We start from the raw sequence: 21,899 nt of genomic DNA, 5'->3' as shown, positions 1-21,899 counted from the left end.
CAAAAACAACAGCAGCAATGCAGTGGGTGACCGAATCAATAGACTCACCTAATGTGTTAAGTCTCCAGGCATCAACAGTACCCAGCGAACTGAACCACGGGGTCAAACTTAAATAGAGTATGGCTGTATATGGAGGGAATGTTTTACTCATTCGATCAATGTTAAGTACATGGCACTAGCTTGATGTATGCTACATGCTCTGTGAGATAATCGACAATGGTGTTTCTCAAGTGAATTCAAGGGTTGTATGTAAGAAGCCACTTGTAAAATAGAAATAAGAATACAAATACAAATACAAATAAATTAATTGCTAATGCGGTCATTTTTATGACAAGGTGGAGGAAGATTTTCGGCTGGTAAATTTGGATACTGGAACCAGAGTGGTGGGCGTTCCATTTGTGGCCCTGTTTTAGTATGTGATGGATTCTATACTCAGATGATGGCTATCCCATACTCCTTCTTGTTGTCTATTGGATAGCTGTATAAAACAAAAAGCATTCTGATTTGCCAGTGGCGTAAATATCCGACTCCGTAATGTCAGGGACGTAATGTCATAATGTCAGAAACCAGACTTTTGCAGGTTAGTGAGCGGTACTGTTTAGCTGTATAATATGATAAGCAAACTAATTTGCAAGTTACGTTAATATCCAGCTACGTAATGTCAGGGGCGCAATGTCGCCCCTGATTACGATCAAAGAACATTAAGGATATCCTTATCCAAACAAGGCCAAAGGAAAAGAAAAAGACACCAGACAGACAGACCACCTTATGGCAATTACCCGCAGTTAACCATTACTTTTGTCTGTAACCGTTACCTGTTGTGATATGCCTTTTTGTCTCCTCTCCAGGCAGATCCAGTGCAACACAGATACATTAACAATTGAAGCATAGTTTCTTTTTGTGTGATTTTTGAGTAGCACAACGGCTACTCATATAGATCCTATAACGTAGACAGTCACCTATAACTTATGATTTTTTTCTAAGGTCTTGAAGAATCGCGAGTCACTGCACAATTAAGCGAGAAACATGTCGACCATTATGATCACACACTAACTGAGACTCATGTAGGAAACATTGTATTCCAACGAGTACCGGCTAGTTTTTTCATTTTAACTAGAGCGGGAGACCCCCAGAATAAACTTGACACTGGTACTCCCAGCTTTATTTTAACTTGTCTACGCTCTGCTGGCCCACACTTCACTAAACAACTGTTGGATAAAAGATCTCCGCTAAAGTGCCCCTCCTTGAGGTGTCACCCGTTGGGTATTGCACAGCCGACCCAACGAGGAGCAGCCCAGATGATGAAGCATGATACCTGAAAGGGTGAGTGAGGGCATTACATCCAACAAAATGGATGTCCAACTGTAGGAATCACTGAAGTATCACAACATCCCGTATGGTTTTGAAGGCCCAGCACATTTCCGGATTCTCTTCCACGGAAAATGTTTGTTTCGTCACAGAACGAAAGGATCTACAAAATGTCTAGCCTCCGCAGCATTGTCGGACATGAACAGGGGATAACCCGTCGACATCTCCATTCACTGTTGTGCTCACCCTCCAGCACTGGCTGCATTCACTTCTGAGCAATCTCCATATTTTTCGACAGCGGGATCCTAGCATCCCCACATCATCAGCCACAATGTCTGGGCACAGATATCATATCTCTGATCTCAAGACTCGGTCAGATCTCTAGGCTCCTGATTACCTGTCTTTACCATGGCATTCAGATGCTTTCCAGTGGTCACGTAAGATCATTGAATGGTCCTTAAGGTTCTTCCATGCATGCTCAACAGTTCCTCTAATACAATATGCTTAGCGAAGCTTACTGTTTATTATCTCTGCTCTACATTTCAGGGTAGGCGTTTGCTTGGACCAGTCATGTTTGTTATTTCTACTGGCTGCTCTCCGCCTACATGGAAACTAATAATTAGACATATGGTCTTTCTGTTGTTGTGCAAACAGTGAGCTTGTTCATTGCTCGAATATACTTGTTATTGCTAATTATTGGTGATATTTAGGGTTCTGGTATCCTATGGGAGCCCAGATCTGTTTAAGCCTGTGTAAACACCATACACAAGGCAACACCACCGACTCTCCTCTTGCTCTTCAAATATTTTTCCAAACCTTAGGAGAAATACTTCGCCTCCCACCAAGTTGGCCCTCCATACCCAAAAATGCACCACACCCACATATCTCTGAATTCCACATAGAAACGTTAACCTTCCTTAATGATGCCCTTGCTGACCATAAAGACAAATCTTCCCTGTAACATTGCCTACTCTACTAGGTAGAGTGAACACCCCTCCATGTCATTTTATCTGTTCAACCAGAATAACGCATTTTCCACAACCATACACGACTTGATCCATGGCTGGGTCCCCTGCGGGATACCAGAATCCTTCCTAATGTTAGTTTTACTTGCAGGGCGGGATATCTGCTCAGCCAGATTAGGAAAGCCCTCTCGTGGCTCGGTATACACAGGTTAGAACATGGGTGGGGGAATGCATCCTAAACACATTCCCAGGGTGGGGTGGTGGGTGGGTAAATAAGGGGTTTGGGTTTTTTGTTGTGTTTGCTATAGTTGTGATGCCACTTTTGGTTCCACTAGTTCTCTCTCTATGTATTCTTTCACTCTAGTTCAATCTACTCTCCTCCCTCTCTCAGCTATCTGTGGTCCTCTCATTGGGCTTTTGGATGACACAGTGCTCCTTTCCTCATGGCACTATCACATGACAATTTCCGTAGCTCTTCCCCATTTCCACACTCAGCACTTGCTCTGGAAGCTAACATGCACCTTCTGCACCAAACTAACAAAACGCCCACAGCGCTGCTCACAATCTAACTCTCAGGATCCATCTACTGTCGCTAAGAGAATTCACTCACTCTTAACATGGCGCATACCCTAAATATACTCTTGATAAAAGCACAAAAGGGCTCAATCAACAAGTCAAACATAGAGTCATAGCTGATTACTGCAACAAACTGAAAAATGACATCTTTCTCCTCCAGGAGACCCACCTCAGATCAATACATGAGGTGAAGCTCAACAGCCCATAGACAGCTGACATTAGTATCTCTCCAGCCCCCCAAAAGAAAATTGGCGTAGACGCGCTTGTTTGAAAATAATCGAGATAAGCTGTGGTCTCCCCAGACCAGGCAGGGAGGTGGCTAATATCTAAAATGAAAAAAGGTGATCGGGAAGTTTTAGTAAGCATCTATGAACCAAATGACAATGCGTCCGATTTTTGAAGGGACCTAGACTTACAAATATCGCACCTCCCAGCTAACGTGGGCACTTGTCTTGGGCGGTCACTTTAACCTTCCCATGAATGGTAATTTAGACAGAATTTCCACAAATAAATTCATAGCTACCAAAGCACAAAAACAAATAAGGATTTGCTGCAATACCAATAATTTGATAGATGTTTGCCGGCTTCACAATCCCAAGTGGAATGGCTACACATTTTACTCCACCCCAAATCACTCATTCACATGTATAGATTACATTGAAGTGAGTAAACCGATGCTCCACCTCACTAAAACCCCTTAAATAGAACGCATCGTGATATCTGATCATGCCTGTGTATTGATTCAATTAATGCTCAATGGTACTACTCTACCACCCTGCCAATGGTGACTCAATGATGACCTCATTGATGACCCTACTAACAAAAAAGAAATAGAGATAACTATAAAGAATTTCCTCAAAGAAAATGGCCCTACCGACAGCTCTGCTGTGACCGACTGTGATTCAAATGTCCTCTATAAAAAAAAAGAGAGATATTGCCATCAGACTAAAAGAACTCCAGGTGGAAAAGGGGAACTGGAGAAATGGGTGGGCTGCGAGGGCAGATTCTGCTCATGAATGCACAATGGGGACTAGGCAGAATTGAGAGGACCAGGGCATAGGAGCCACTGGTTGAGAGATTGCAACATGATTGTGTGGAGTCAGGCAGCACAACGCCGGCCCTGCATTGATCTGATAAATCTAATGAACTAGATGCTTTGAGACTATTTTCTTTAAAAAGAAATACTGAACCTCTCACACCTCCCCCCTCCCGTGCCCACACTGCAGGTCGCTGAGAATCTGTCAATGTGTGTATATGCTGTTCTTTATTGGTTATTGTGGTCGAGTCCCCCTCCCCTCTTCCAATGCTCTCCGTCTTCGAGTCCCCTCCAGCCTTCCCTGTTTGTCTTAGGGTTCCTCAACTGGTGGTGCGTGTTCTACGGCCTTTTCTGATCCTTATCGTAGTGGATAAGAAAAGAGAGACTGCCTCTTGGGTTCCTCTACCTCCTCTGTTCAGCTTTCTACTCTTCTTGGTTTTTTTTGCTACTGAACCTTGGAACCAGTCAGCACCTGCAGTGGGAACAAAATTAACACAAATTCTACCTTTATCTTCTAGTTTTGGTCTTTCTTTTTAAAGAAAATAGACTCAAAGCATCTAGTTCATTAGATGTATCAGATCACTGCAGATATCTGCTTATTCTAATGATCCTTGTTCTATTCTTACTCTTGTAGCAGCTTTTGAATTTTTGCCAAACGAAAATACTGTGTAGGCAGAGATGTGCCTTATCGTCTGCCACTTGGGAAGTTCTACTCTCCTCCGTCGGTCCTCACTACTTACAAGTTCCTCCGACAGCCTCACAATCACAAAATGTCTTCAATCTCTTCTGTGTTTTTTTTAGCATGCGTGAGATAACAACACTGCTCTTACACAACTTCATCCAGATTTAGACACCTCTTTAGGATTGAGAGTATGTGTGAGATTGAGATGGAGCTCTCATTCGACTTCTGCACTCAGACTCCGATTTCTCTCTGTAGAGAGATTCAATATATACCAAAAACTTCTTCAAAGTCAGCACTACATGAAACACGGCTAACAGCCTTGAATTATTCAGTTGAAGTGCGCCATTAAATTCTAACACACACGCGTCATGCAGTTGGTCTACTGCACGCGCAAAGAAACAACTAGAGCGCTCCCTTAGATATTCCCAAGATGATGTCCGCACTCTCGGATCCTTTGAATATCTGAACCCTTAAAAGGCTGCAAGAAATGCCTAATTTGAATATTAGATAAACACCTATGCCATATCCACTGTGGATACCTACTAAGCCTTTCAAACTTAAAGTTTCTTTTCTTGGAAAGAACACTAGATATGACATTCCTGACCACTGCCTACCACTTATACAAATGTTTTGACACTTACAATGGGCAATCGTTGGAACTATTTAAAAGAAATTGGGAACCACAGTTTGCCACCCAACAACCTACATGCTAATGACACGTGCTGGCAAAGCATTTGGAAACCCCCCTTTGACTTGAAAAACCTCTCTTGCCATAGCACAAGCCAGTTTCTGGTCTATCCATAAAAACTACTGGACCCTAGATAGAAAACTCAAACAGGGAGTGAAGGATTCCGCCCTGTGCTGACATTGCGGGGAGGAGACAGGGCCCCTACCTCACATGTTATTCACATGCAACTCAGCATGCCCACTGTGGACAAAAATCCAAAAGCTAATACAGCAGCTCACAAAGAGCCCATTAGTTGTTGACTTCCTTACAGCCACGCTAGGATTTCACGCTAACTAGAACGCACCGCTCTTAGACCCGCTCATAGCCTTGTTAGTTGATCTCCTCTTGTCCCTGGGAATACAAACGGTACTTTCAAATTGGAAATCAACTTCTGTTAGCGCCTAAGACAGGTGGTGGAACTTACTTTATGCAATTAGGAATGTGGACAATGCACTATACACGGCTTCTCAAGTCCAAGACAGTTCTGAGTTGCATTTGACACTTTTCTACAGGAACACAAACCCCCATAGGCCCGTCCCACCATCACACCCCCACTTAGGATCTTGCCCGGTGCCATATCAAGTGATAAGTTCACTGATGCCCAGAGAAGCCACCTCATCTCTGCTGTTCTTTCAATCTCTTACTCTTTCCTTCCTTGCTCTTCGTCTCTCTCCTTCTCCGACCAGCGGATAGGTTTGTAACTTATCGCCTGCAAGTTGTATTTAAACTCTGATCCACCCATCTAATTACCGTTCCTCTGCAATGTACCCTTTTTGGCACCCACCTTCTTCTTTTATTTGATGAGTCACATAGACTGTGAGACCACTCCGATATTTCTTCCAGTCAACCCTACAGACTGTACCAATACATTGCTGCTCATGACGCCCAGCTTCGTGGATCCCTGGAATGTACAGCCCATTGTACTTATTCTTTGTTTGTTGTACTTTATATGTTTAGTATTCCTCTGTTGCATGTTTATTTTATGTTCCCTTTTCATAAAATAAAAACTACCTGAAATAAAAAAAAGGATTTCAGTCCTCGAGCGAAGGGGGAAGGGATCAGAGGGACATATTTTCATGTTGGGAAAAATCTGAACACCTAATAAACATTAATAGCATTGCCATGCTAACCCTTGCATCCATCTTATAATCATCATATTCAGACAGGGAACTGGAAACTTTGACGGCTGAGCAACAACACTGGGATACCACTACATGGCTAATTACTGCATGGGTGGGGACTGACTATAGCAGGAATGAAGCAAATACACACATAGTCGTTAAAGGTAAAACACATGCTATATTACCATTTTCAAGCTTTCCTCAAATGATAATATTATCAACATTCTAAACTGGTTGCCCCTGGGCAAGACCAAGAATGGGGAGGGGGGACAAGGGAGATATAATGGTACATTCTATACTAAGGGACTGTGCTAGGTAGCCAGAGTATAACAAACTAACCACTCTGAACACTCAATGGGTTGTGTAACTCCCATATTTGTCAATCTGGAGAGGTCCTGTTCTAGAGCTTCTTTTGTGATGTGGGGAATGGGCCATAATTTGAACTTACCCTGTACTAAAACAATACAAGTCAGATAAACTAGATGCAAAACCAGAGTTACACACCAGTGCAACTCATAAGAGATAACAGATCACCAATGGCAAAACATGTACATCATAACTTCTAATAAATACATTATAAACTTATAGAAATCACATATGTCATTTCTATACAACAGCAGTATCCCCAATGTACAGATAATGCACAATATATCTGGCATAGAAGTGCTCTAATTTCAACTGTCTCCTTAAGGCAAGTTTATTCATTTCAATTTAACAGTATTTTCTACATGAGATCAACCCTGTTACCTTTGGACCCCATTAGAGACCTGGGCAAATGTAGTAACATGCGACAATGCCTCAACACGAATCAATAAGGGATGTGATTCAAGGAGTAAATGAATTACAATACATACATTAAATAAGGACAAATAGTCCCAGGAACATGATTGAATGCAATTATATTGTCAACAAAGACATACAAATTGGACTTTACAAATCAAAATGCAGCATCAACCATGCTTTAAAGCTGCGTACTAAGTGAAGAGGTGAACACTTTGTGCTTATGAAGAAATATTAAAACAGCGCAATTGAAACAAGTGAAGGAAAAAAAGAATGCAAGGAGTCAAGACTTGCACAAGCTGAATTTGGAATATGAATTATTACATGATTTAATAAATTCTTCCATAAATGTATTGACTCATGCATAACTTTGTTTTGAATTCTTGTCCAATACTCTGTAGCATTCTTTTTTTTCTTGTCTTGTTTCACTTGGGCCGTTTTACAATTTCTTCACAAGCACAAAGTGTTCACCTTTTCATTTAGTACACAACTTAATTTACTCCTTGAATCACTTCCCCTCATTGATTCCTGTTGAGACATTGCCGTATGTTACTGTATTTGAGTCACTGGCACCGCCAAAGGAACTCAGGTACAGGTGGCATTCTCTATGGATCAACCTCTTCAGCCGAAGATTGACAAGTTCCTTGTTAAAAGGAAGAAGTCTAGGGCAGATGGAGTGACTTGCTATCTTCAAAGGTGCCATTCGTATATGAACTGGAGTGGCCTGGTGATGATACTGGGGCATTTCTATTACTCAAACACTTTGTACGATCTCTTTTGTGGTGAAAGAACCTAAAGAGGGCACCCTATTTACCTGATACCGGTCTCCCAGAACAAGGAAGGATATCATAGCCACACATGAAAATTAAAGGGGCACCATTAACTGGGAAAGGAGTAAATCTGAAATAGTGGGTCACAACCCATAAGAGAACATATGGGAGGTAATGCTCAGCATAGTCTCATGCAACATTTTTGGTTTCAATAGGTGAAATCAGCAGTCTAAGAGTAGCAGGCCATTAGAAACCATTTACTACTAATGTTAAAGGAGATTAAAAAGCTAAACAGAGTTCTCGAATCACACAACATAATTCAAAAAGAAGGTCTTCTGGGCCATTTCAACAATTATTAGTAATGACTAAAATGTGAATCCTACAAAACAGGAACAGGTTCCCATAGTGTACTAATTGTGGTGATTAAAAAAAAGAAATGCTTTGTGTTAAATAAACTGCCAGTTATATTTATTATACAAACAATCCTGATGATATGCTTCTTGAAGCTGTACTTATTTTGGATTGCAATATAAATGCTAAAATTATTGAAAGTGCATATATGTATGATGATCTGGAAAACTCTGATGGAGATACTAAAGAAAAAAAACACTGCATTTCAAAATACTGTATAATTATTGTCCTAATAAACTGGGACTTAATATGTTAGATGACCACTTTCCTGAGAATTAATCCCTAACATCTATGAGGAGAAAAATAAGGCACACTTTAGTTTATACAAATGTGGGTGGCCTCTTGTCATGTAAAACGTTTTGATGTCCTTACTAGGGATTGTGAAAATCACTGCCATAGCTAAACTGTTTCCCCCCTTCCACTTTCTACCAGCCTCTTAGAGTAGAGCCTTCCAATTTAAAATCTTGTGGTGACAAAGTGAGCAATTCGGAGATTGTTTAATTCTTCGTACAGAATAATGTAACTTGCGCAGGCAGAAACCTCCTTCGGATAGTGCTTGATTATGAGGAAAGAATAAAATAGATTCTTGAATTAGTCAAAGTTCCCGTAAAGTTTGGGGTTCCCAGGTTAAATAAAAATAGCTTTCACTTTGAATGTAGAGGTAAACGAAATATGCTAAGAAAATCCTTAAACAAAAGCAAAATTGAGATATGTTGGCATAAAAAGCAGAAAGAAATTAAGTAAATGGTAAGAAGAAAAAACCAAAAGTTAGGTCTGAATAATCATGGAAAGGGCTATTATAAAAAAAGACGTCATGAAAATTTGTAAATAATCAATCAAGAACATGCCAATGATTACTGACAGTAATTGGGAATCCCTTGTGGTGCAAATGAATGCAATTTCAAGTATTGAATATCCTTTGGTACCACCAACAGGATGTCCCCAAGACTTTGTGAAAGGAATGCTGACTGATACCCAGATTCAAGAGGCTATTAAACATCTAAATCAGGGGTCTCCAAACCGGTCCTGGAGGGCCGGATTCATGACAGATTTTTTGGATATCCCCATTGAGATACATGTAGTTATTTTAAAATTCTGGCATGGATCCGGCCCTCCAGGACCGGTTTGGAGACCCCTGATCTAAATCCTGATTGAGCATCATGATCAGCTGGGATTTTCAAATATGAACTATAAATTAAATCCAACACTCTGGGACTAGCTGCATTGCCTATTCTTTAATTAAATCTCAACAGTGAGTGATAGCTCTAAAGGTTGTATGGGTTCCACAAAACATTCTATTTTTAAAAAAAAGGAAACAATCAAGACCCTGGCAACGTATTGTTTACATTTCTTGCTAGATGTATTAGAAAATATATCTGCTAACATTTTATTACATTTAGAGGACGTCCAGGCAACAGAAGCCATTTTAATACCTTTAGAGCAAGATGGCTTTCACCCAGATTAAAGCACATTGCATCATAAACTGCCAGTTATATTTATTATACATACAATCCTGATTATATGCTTCCTGAAGCTGTAATTATTTTGGATTGCAATATAAATGCAAAAATTATTGAAAGTGCATATATGTATGATGATCTGGAAAACTCTGATGGAGATGCTAAAGAAAAAAAAAACACTGCATTTCAAAATACTGTATAATTATTGTCCTAATAAACTGGGACTTAATATGTTAGATGACCACTTTCCTGAGAATTAACCCCTAACATCTATGAGGAGAAAAATAAGGCACACTTTTGTTTATATAAATGTGGGTGGCCTCTTGTCATGTCATGTAAAACGTTTTGATGTCTTTACTAGGGATTGTGAAAATCACTGCAATAGCTAAACTGTTTCCCCCCTTCCACTTTTTACCAGCCTCCTAGAGAAGAACCTTCCAATTTAAAATCTTGTGGTGACAAAGTGAGCAATTCGGAGATTGTTTAATTCTTCGTACAGAATAATGTAACTTGCGCAGGCAGAAACCTCCTCCGGATAGTGCTTGATTATAAGAAAAAAATAAGTTAGATTCTTGAATTAGTCAAAGTTCCCGTAAAGTTTGGGGTTCCCAGGTTAAATAAAAATAGCTTTCACTTTGAATGTAGAGGTAAACGAAATCTGCTAAGAAAATCCTTAAACAAAAGCAACATTTAGATATTTTGGCATAAAAAGCAGAAAGAAATTAAGTAAATGGTAAGAAGAAAAAAACAAAAGTTAGGTCTGAATAATCATGGAAAGGGCTAATATAAACAAGCATTAGAAATGCAATCGGGCTCAGATTTATTTGAGTTTGAGCTAATGGCATTGTAAATGCCAATGTATTGTTGCTATGTGTTATGGAGTGTGTTAATGTGGTGTGTACTGCCAGTGATCTCCTTGTGAGCGTGAGAATATTGCACCGTTACTGCCTGTGATGTCCTTCTTGTGAGTGTGAGAAGCTTGCACCTCTGCTGCCTGTGGTCTCCTTGTGAGTGTAAGAAGCTTGCACAGTTGCTGCCTGTGATGTCCTACTCACTACTCCACCCACTACTCTACTCACTACTCTACTCACTACTCACTACTCTACTCACTACTCTACTCACTACTCACTACTCTACTCACTACTCTACTCACTACTCTACTCACTACTCTGCACTCACTACTCACTACTCTACTCACTACTCTACTCACTACTCTACTCACTACTCACTACTCTGCACTCACTACTCACTACTCTGCACTCACTACTCTACTCACTACTCTGCACTCACTACTCTACTCACTACTCACTACTCTACTACTCTACTCTACTCACTACTCACTACTCTGCACTCACTACTCTACTCACTACTCACTACTCTACTCACTACTCACTACTCTACTACTCTACTACTCTACTCACTACTCACTACTCACTACTCTACTCACTACTCACTACTCTACTCACTACTCACTACTCACTACTCTACTCACTACTCACTACTCTGCACTCACCACTCACTACTCTGCACTCACTACTCTACTCACTACTCTGCACTCACTACTCTACTCACTACTCACTACTCTACTACTCTACTCTACTCTACTCACTACTCACTACTCTACTCACTACTCACTACTCTACTCACTACTCTGCACTCACTACTCACTACTCTACTCACTACTCTACTCACTATTCACTACTCTACTCACTACTCTGCACTCACTACTCACTACTCTGCTCACTACTCACTACTCACTACTCACTACTCACTACTCTACTCACTACTCTACTTACTACTCTACTCACTACTCTACTCACTACTCACTACTCTACTCACTACTCTACTCACTACTCACTACTCTACTCACTACTCTACTCACTACTCTACTCACTACTCACTACTCTGCACTCACTACTCACTACTCTGCACTCACTACTCTACTCACTACTCTGCACTCACTACTCTACTCACTACTCACTACTCTACTACTCTACTCTACTCACTACTCACTACTCTGCACTCACTACTCTACTCACTACTCACTACTCTACTCACTACTCACTACTCTACTACTCTACTACTCTACTCACTACTCACTACTCACTACTCACTACTCTACTCACTACTCACTACTCACTACTCTACTCACTACTCACTACTCTACTCACTACTCACTACTCACTACTCTACTCACTACTCACTACTCTGCACTCACCACTCACTACTCTGCACTCACTACTCTACTCACTACTCTGCACTCACTACTCTACTCACTACTCACTACTCTACTACTCTACTCTACTCTACTCACTACTCACTACTCTACTCACTACTCACTACTCTACTCACTACTCTGCACTCACTACTCACTACTCTACTCACTACTCTACTCACTATTCACTACTCTACTCACTACTCTGCACTCACTACTCACTACTCTGCTCACTACTCACTACTCTGCTCACTACTCACTACTCACTACTCACTACTCTACTCACTACTCTACTTACTACTCGAATCACTACTCTACTCACTACTCTGCACTCACTACTCTACTCACTACTCACTACTCACTACTCTACTCACTACTCACTACTCACTACTCACTACTCACTACTCTACTCACTACTCTATTCACTACTCTACTACTCTACTCTACTCACTACTCACTACTCACTACTCTCTACTCACTACTCACTACTCTACTCACTACTCTACTCACTACTCTGCACTCACTACTCACTACTCTGCTCACTACTCACTACTCTACTCACTATTCACTACTCTACTCACTACTCTGCACTCACTACTCACTACTCTGCTCACTACTCACTACTCTACTCACTACTCACTACTCTACTCACTACTCTACTCACTACTCTACTCACTACTCACTACTCACTACTCTGCACTCACTACTCACTACTCTGCACTCACTACTCTACTCACTACTCTGCACTCACTACTCTACTCACTACTCACTACTCTACTCACTACTCACTACTCTACTCACTACTCACTACTCACTACTCACTACTCTACTCACTATTCACTACTCTACTCACTACTCTGCACTCACTACTCACTACTCTGCTCACTACTCACTACTCTACTCACTACTCACTACTCTACTCACTACTCACTACTCCACTCACTACTCACTACTCACTACTCACTACTCACTACTCTACTCACTACTCTACTCACTACTCACTACTCACTACTCACTACTCTACTCACTACTCACTACTCTACTCGACTCTACTCACTACTCTACTCTACTCTACTCACTACTCACTACTCTGCTCACTACTCACTACTCACTACTCACTACTCACTACTCACTACTCTGCACTCACTACTCTACTCACTACTCTGCACTCACTACTCTACTCACTACTCACTACTCTACTCACTACTCTACTCACTACTCACTACTCTACTACTCTACTCTACTCACTACTCACTACTCTACTCACTACTCACTACTCTACTCACTACTCTACTCACTACTCACTACTCTACTCACTACTCACTACTCACTACTCACTGCTCACTACTCTGCACTCACTACTCTACTCACTACTCACTACTCACTACTCTACTCACTACTCTACTACTCTACTCTACTCATTACTCACTACTCTACTCACTACTCACCACTCTACTCACTCACAAACCAAGGACAGAACAACCCACTGACAGCACTTGAACACCACCAATAGCATTATCACACTCTCTCATGCCATGGGCTAGTAGTCACACTCTACCAAAACACTCTCAGACCCCTCAAAAAATAGTTTTTAAAAAGCTGGCAGGTATGGTGGTAACTAAAACTGCCTCTTCGCTAATTGGTTAGATTGTGTGTGCATTATTGTGGGTGAAGGCAAGAATGAAGCAAAAGAGGATGAATAGATGAGTGATTTGAGTAACTGAGTGCAGGGATTGTGAGTGTGTGGCATGCTGGGGAGTGAATCAGACCTGTTTAGTTTTCTATAGTTTGTTAGATTATATGCACCAAGCTTTTTTGCTGCACTGTCAAGATCAAAATGGAAATATGCAAACAGCTAATTTGTGGGCAGATTTAGAAATCCGAGATGGCTCAGTCGGGCACTGTATGTTCTACCGTAAGAGGTGAAATACATTAAGCCACCAGACGTATAAGCTGTTCGTAAACACATCATTTGCCACGGAGAAAAGAGTAGCAGTTAATGGTCCATGACCGTTTCTGCATTTCCTCTGTAAAAATTGCATTACTTGAGAATAAAGCAGACTTTTTCTTCGTGGATCTGCTATTTTCACTGTGCCTAGTTTGCCAGTGGAACCGCTCCTCTCCGCCCGCGCCTAAATTGGTTTGAACAGTGAGAGAGCGGCCTGATACTGCTGAGCAAGGCCTCAGGGCCTTTGAAACGGCGTTTCTAGCTCTGCTTTTCACGAGGTCTAAACTGCGACACCATGGCATTTCAATTTTAGGCTCTGGTAAACCAAGAATCTATAGTTCACGGAATGTTTCGATTGAACTCGGTGCCTGGCCCAGCCCTGGGAAGTTATTTTCCAATTAGAGCTATTTTCATGCAAAAAGGGAGTTAGATAAAAAGTCTTGATGCAATGCAATGGTGAACGCGCACGCACCATCTGCATTGCATTACACGGGCACTCTGACAGCTCCTAATTAAGATTAATCACTCTGCGTGCTCGTTCGCGCACAGAATATGCCATGAAACTAACATCAATGACGGACGAAAAGTAAATATAGCCTATCACGTCAAGGCTACTAAATAGACAGCACAGCGAAGACGAATCACTAGGCAGATGCCATAAAACACTAAGGAATGTGTCTGCCCAGAGCCCTAGAGATACCTTTTTTTTTCTTTAACATTAGGATCTCGGAGCTCCGCCTCCCCTGCTGACGCAGGGTTGACGAAGGCCGAGCCCTAAAAAAAGACGTCATGAAAATTTGTGAATAATCAATCAAGAAGATGCCAATGATTACTGACAGTAATTGGGAATCCCTTGTGGTGCAAATGAATGCAGTTTCAAGTATTGAATATCCTTTGGTACCACAAACAGGATGTCCCCAAGACTTTGTGAAAGGGATGCTGACTGATACCCAGATTCAAGAGGCTATTAAACATCTAAATCCTGATTGAGCATCAGGATCAGCTGGGATTTTCAAATATAAACTATAAATTAAATCCAACACTATGGGACTAGCTGCATTGCCTATTCTTTAATTAAATCTCAACAGTGAGTGATAGCTCTAAAGGTTGTATGGGTTCCACAAAACATTCTATTTAAAAAAAAAGGAAACAATCAAGACCCTGGCAACGTATTGTTTACATTTCTTGCTAGATGTATTAGAAAATATATCTGCTAACATTTTATTACATTTAGAGGAAGACCAGGCAACATAAGCCGTTTTAATACCTTTAGAGCAGGATGGCTTTCACCCAGATTAAAGCACATTGCATCATATTTTTGCCCACAGTTGTACCATGCATAAAACAGTGGGGTAGGTGGTCTCCTGTCCTACTTCATGGATTTTAAAGCCACATTTTAATCATCCTTGAAATTACCATATTTTGCATGGTCTACCCCAAAATGTTTTTCTTGACTCTGCTACCCTTTCAACATGAGGAAACTGGCTTATCACTGACTGGCATATAATTAATGTTCATAAAAGTCCTTAACAAATGGAAAACAACTGTATCCAGGGCCTGTTAGTTAAATGTCACATGTGAACTGCAGCACCCACTGTGCCATCCACTACAGTGACAGTGTAAACATGTTTGCAGGTCTAACATGTGTAACCTGACTGAAGGTTTAAACTGCAATTTTGACCTGTCAAAATAATACACCTGAACCTTCCTTATAAATATTAATTAGTCGTCCAGTTAGGCTTGATTGCCAATGAGGCACAGGGCATGGCATTTACAAGTAGGACATGGAAGTTTAATGTTAAACATGTCTTTACAGTGAACAAGCCCCATAAAAACTACTTTCACTGTAGGAGGGTTTGTGATTCCATGGGAAAGCATTGGGATACATTATTAAATGTAATAATTGTATCTCCGGCCAGGAAACACCTAAAAAAGTATTTCTTGGACGTTTTGAAATATTTATTGCAAGCTCAATACATTGGTGGGGTCAGCTTTGTAATACATATTTTGGAAAAGGTACTTTTAGAAAGTTACCTTTTGCCTGACCAAAGTATCTAAATACTCATGTGCATGAGCTCTAACTGTCATTTGGAAGCTGGATAGGCTCCTTGATAATGCATAATAACCTTTTCAAGGTTTTCCTGTTCCTCAAGGCAGTATGGCCATCTGGGTTGTGCCCAAAAGCTATGTTAACTTCAAAAAGGCATATCGTGTCACAGGCAAATGTTAGCTGATATCTGGTCAGGGTCCATCTTTGCTCTTTCAGTCAAACATGCACCAATCAAAAATGGGAGAGGAGCTGCCCCCAGAAGTGGTTTAGAGTGTTCACAAAGGAGGGGTTGCTAATTTCCCTGGCCACACCTCTGGAGTGGGCACACGGGTTCGGCACAAGAGGAGAAGGAGTTCACCATCTTGGATTTAGGCAAAGAGGGGCACTGTGGAACTGGTTGCAGTAGGCCACAAAGGAAGTGCAGCAATTGTTGGTAGGGTTGCCCTTGGAACTTTTCCCCTATTGGTAAGGTAAGAGCCATGAGTCACACCCCAACAATAGGCTGGTACCAAGCATAAATGTGCACCCAACGTACCCTCCTTAGAATACTTTCTGGACCACGGGACGAACAGAAGAGGCCTGACCTGCTGTCTGTGACCTAAGAAGGACCTCTTCTCCCTCTTTCACCCAAGACAAAGACAGGACTGCAAGGGCCATAGGGCCGACCTACTGTTCAAACTACAAGAGGTCTTTCCCTGCAACTGCCCAGCTGATCAGTTCTAATTGAACTTGTCCTGGACCCTACTGCCGACCTCTGCTAAAGCGAGTCTTGACCCCCAAGGTCCTGGACCCTTGGCTGGTGTCCAAGTGTACTCCTCCTAAAATATTCTGAAACTTGGGACATAGAAAAGCTTTTGGCTTCCAAGTCCTCCGGATACCAGGACCAATCTGCCAAGCTGACCCAACGAACGTGCGCTGCCACTGGGCCAAAAATTCAGATTGTTCTCACTTGGAGCTTTCCAGCAGCAACAAATTCGATTTAGCTGTACCTCACCGAGAAGGGATCCAGCCTCATAGAGCCTTGTTTGGCTCCACTCTGTAACCTTGCTCTGCTGGAAGAATCCGTGCTCCAAAAAAGTGACTGAAGGTACAAATCTTCACCAGGTGATGGCACTAAAAGTATCCAACCTGCAAGGGGCCTTCTCTGTGTGTGAAATTCAAATGTTTTCTGCTTGGATTCATTGAAACCTTGTGCAGCAGCTACAACGACATGGAGCCCTCTGCAGCCGCAGCCTCCTGCCTTGCCCCACTGAAGATTTCAGACTTCAATCCAGAGACTAAATCTGAAGGAAAACTTCAGACCGGGTTAATCTGGGTTTCTATATCCGGCCGACGCTACATTGTGGTTGGCCTTAACATGTGCATAGATACTGGTCAAGCGCAACCAGAAGATGGTGATTGATGCTTAACATGATACTTTGCACATGGCCTCTAAGTTAAAGTTAGCTACCAGAGGCGTCAGCTCAGGTTAATTTAGTGACTACATTGGTTCACCCTGACAAGGATTGTGCGTACTGCTTGAGGTGTGTTCTCAACCCCCACTCAACTAATACTTTAATTTCTTACAATTCAGTATACCCAAATGTGCTATGGTTTAAGTAAATTGTTCTCAGCATGCCTAATAGCCTACAAGCAATACTGGTTGCCTTACATTATAAAAACCTATGATCAGGTGTATATATGGGCCATATGTGACATAGCAGGGAAAATAGACATTTCCAAGTGATTGAAGGTAGGTTTGTCCCTCTTCTGTTTTTCCCAGTCTTGTGTGATCTCACACTCTGCCACAAGAATGTAGACGGGTACCATGTAAAATGAATAGTAGCTATAGTAATGCATACGGTGAGAATTTGGAGGCCCCTTACACCAACAGGTTTAAAGGAAGTTAGACACACCGGCCACATATTTTATGGATACTAATCAGAATATTCATGTCGGCAAAATTACAATTCTGTACCGAGGATGAAACAAATGTTAGCTGGGAATTAAACAAAAACAAGCTTCAGAAAGTCTTACAAGTATTTTGGTGTGATCTTTCATGAAAAACTCACTCTCAAAGAACAAGAATATATGGTTTTTGACACGGGTTTGCATGCTGCTTTTGGACGTTGTTGTTTTATTAAAAAACATATAGGGGTTTTATATGTTATGCCAGCATTAAAGACACATATACAAAACTCTGTAGCCACTGTCACTTATGGCATGGTGGGGTTAACTTCAGATGACACTTTAAATTTTAGATGATTTGATGGAAAGATGATGGGAATTGCTTGTGGCTTGCAGTTGTGGGGAGGGATTGAAGCCCTGCGCCTCGAGTTCAGGATGCACCCTGTACAAGCAGAGTGTAAACTCCATGCCATAAAGTTTTTTGCCTCTTGAACAACATAGTAGTTGCACTCTCTTATTGAATGTTTACATAGTTTTTGCTCAAGGGAACTTCCACCAGCCTTGCGCAGGAAGCAAACGTTTTCCAATTTATCTTTCAAATGGGGGTTAAGTTTGGTCCTCTGGGCCAAAAACAAATTCTCTGCAAGAAATCAACTGAACTTTCCTTTTACACTGATTAGACGTTTATTCATAGAGAAAATACCTTTATCAGGTCTTTATAAAGCATAGGTTTTTTTTATCACCAAGTACTTGTTAAGTGCTCCTAGTCCTACGTTGTGTAAGTTTGTTATGTCATTTCAATTGGGGTTGTTATTGAAGTTGTGAGTAATTAAAACTGCTGTTACCAATGTACTAGTACATTAAGAAAACCTGATGAAGGTTTCACGTTTTATGACTGTGTCAGTTGCTCTGCCCACAAAGAATACATGATAGAAACGTTTCTTTATTTAAAAAGACATTAGAACTGTATCTCAGGCTTTTGACTACCTATTTACGTTAGAGACAAAAGAAAAGTGGTGGCAATCGAAGTTGCCTCGCTTTTAAGGAGTAACTTCACTAAAGAAACTGTTTTAATATTACACACACTAAACACCTGGTTACAAAATATACTGTTAAAATCTGTTAAAGTATTTTATCAAAATCTCACAATAAAATGTTATACTAAACTTAAGGAAATCAACATTACTTTTCATTACATCTCAGATAAAGTCTAATTGAAACAAACTGTCAACTTTGCCAGTGTTAGTGTACAAAAATATGCAAATGCTTCAGGTACTAGCCACCCCCAGAACATTTCAGTACAGGCATTAGATGTCTATTTTCGCCTTTGTGGCCTTCTTAAATGTTTAACCAGTGGTTAGTATGAGATGCAATTAGTGAATATAATAGGTCCTTTGAACCCTTTTCATACAGTTTTGATCACAACATATTCATACCAAATGTGGATTTAAAATACATGGAACATTTGCTCAAGCAACAAGTGCTTGTAGTTTTTCAGTCTCGCGTCTAGCGTTGCAGTGCGCAGCACTGTCCGCGCAGCGATAGACTTCTTGTAGTTGGTTTAAAAACTATCCTAGGAATCGCACACGCCTGTGCATGTGCTTTTCCTTTTGGGCCACGCTATTGGCCTTTGCGTGCGTCTTTGTAACAAAGACAGCATGCAATTGCCAAAGGCGGGCGCATTGCTCCACCCATGGCCTATTAGTGTCGGTTAACCCCACCGCCGCCATGTGGTTTCAATAATCGTGCCCAGGCACGGGCGCGATAATTGAAACCACATGGTTCGCTGTGGCGTGTGCATGTGCACCACTCGCAGGCTTGTTCTTTTTTGCATCCATTTCACAGGGAAGCAACTAAATGAAAGAAGGAAAGAGAGGTTGCGAAAGTCAATGAGAAGGCCATGTGGTATACTTGTTAAATGTGTTTTCCCCCCCAGGCCGGATTCTTTCAGCCCGGGGACATCTCTGCATTCCTCTACACTGCTCAGGGTGAAATCTGAGACAGTGAATGGGTCAGGGGACGGGGGCTTGAGAGGCTCGTGCAAGGCTTTATTAGAGTACTCGGCGTATACAGACGTTTTGTAGTTTGGAAAAACTTCATGCAATAATAAGGTCTAAATGTGCATTAGTAGAAGCACCTAAATTTAAAAAAAAATCCCCAGAGGGAAAATATTTTTGTGGTAGACAAACCCCTATATTATATCCCTCTGAAATTTTGCAATATGGGGCTGTTTCCTCCCCTTTTACACCCTGGAAAGACATTGAATCCTTCCTTTAAAGCAAGCAAATGTACATTTGGTTTCATTTTGGGAAACTACATGAACTAAATATGTGAATACCCACGGATTTACTCCTTTGTAAGTCTTCATCTACTTCTGAAATGCCTACAATACTATAGATGTGCCAAATATTTTGCCATTCTACATTTGTAAGCGCATGTTACATTTTTAAATTCCACTACTCATGATGAAATAGGGTGGCATATTTACATTCATAAAGTTCTTTTATTGTACACCTAAATATTACTGACTTCAACAACAAGCCTGTTGAATTGAAGCCAGGATGAGCTGTTGAATTTCTGCCCAGTAAATTATGTGGAACAATGGCAAAAGCAATGTTTCAAATAAACTTGTAGGGCTGTAAGAGTCTGCCTGGCGCAGGGTTATTTTGGCACCACCAACGAGTGAACCGCTCTGCATTTGAGCAGCACGGGTCAGTAGGGGCTAAGGGGGTTATTTAGAACCTCAGAGAAGGTCCACCGGTCCTACATGGGGGCAGAGGCCATGGACTCTGCTACTTTTGTTTAAGCAGCATGCGGTGTGCCTTGCTTCTTTTGGGGGATGGGCATAAATTAACAGATCTGCCTTAGGAATGGCCGAACCCACCCTCTAACTAAAACAGCTGTTCCCTAGGTTCTGCAGTATCAAGCTCCATATAAAATACCCAGGCTACACAACATCAAGAGGTTAAAGCCTCCAGTGCATATCTGCTGCTCTTTAGTACTGCTCATAGCACCACCCAAACATCCAGGATCTGGCATAATTATTAGGGATTATTCAGTATCTGTGTTGATTGTGCAATGCTTTTTTGTACCAGTGTCTGCAATATGCGAAACAAAGTAAGGGCACAAAAACACAAAGATAATCATTCATTCCATATGGTTTGGTCCCGTTACTTTTCGCTCCCTGTCCCTTGTAGCTTTTTACAAAGATGCAACTAGATTGAATTCTGCCTTTTCTGACTTCCCAGTCCGCCTATGGTTATTTATTTATTTTTGTGTTACTATGTGTTTTACCTTTGCCTACAATTCTCGATGCCAGTGTCATTCAACCAATATCATGAGCAGCCTTTGCAAGGCGGGCATTACCACGCGCTGCCATTACTACGCTGCTTTTACAACGCAAGTCAATACAACGACTTGCGCTGGAGGGCGCTATTGGATAGGGAATAGTTTAATTTTCTATTCGAACACCTTCCCTACTGTAACTAGGCGTGGGCGGAAAATCCGTTCCGCTCGCGGATTTTGCGGATTTTCGGGAAATCCGCAATCCGCGAGATTTGCGAATTTCCCGCAAAATCCGCAAATCCGCGAGCAGCGGATTTTGCTCGCACTGCTCGCACTGTTCGCGTGAGTTCGCGCCCCGCGAATAAGTGCAAAATTGCAGAAATACGATTTTAGCAAAACTGAAAGTAACTACTTACCAGGTTCAAAAGTTCAGGCTCATCATTAGTAGCCATTTCCTGGAGTGCTTCCTGAGGGGCCCCTCCAGAGTTCAGTTGCCAGTTGAAACTAGTATGTGACCCTGCTCTGAACCTCAGAATAGTTACACATATGCCACAAAGGTCCTGAATTACAGCTAAGGGAGACAAGCAGGAGCCAGGCTGGAAGTTAAAATCCATTAATCAGCCCCTAATTCATTATTGTCAGTTGGGGCAGGGCAGGTGTTGTAACTAATTTTGCAAC

The sequence above is a fragment of the Lissotriton vulgaris genome, chromosome 1_1 (assembly GCF_964263255.1).
Source record: "Lissotriton vulgaris chromosome 1_1, aLisVul1.2, whole genome shotgun sequence".
In the NCBI taxonomy this organism is placed as follows: domain Eukaryota; kingdom Metazoa; phylum Chordata; class Amphibia; order Caudata; family Salamandridae; genus Lissotriton; species Lissotriton vulgaris.
The sequence above is the reverse complement of the archived record's forward strand: the minus strand, read 5'-3'. Positions refer to the sequence as shown.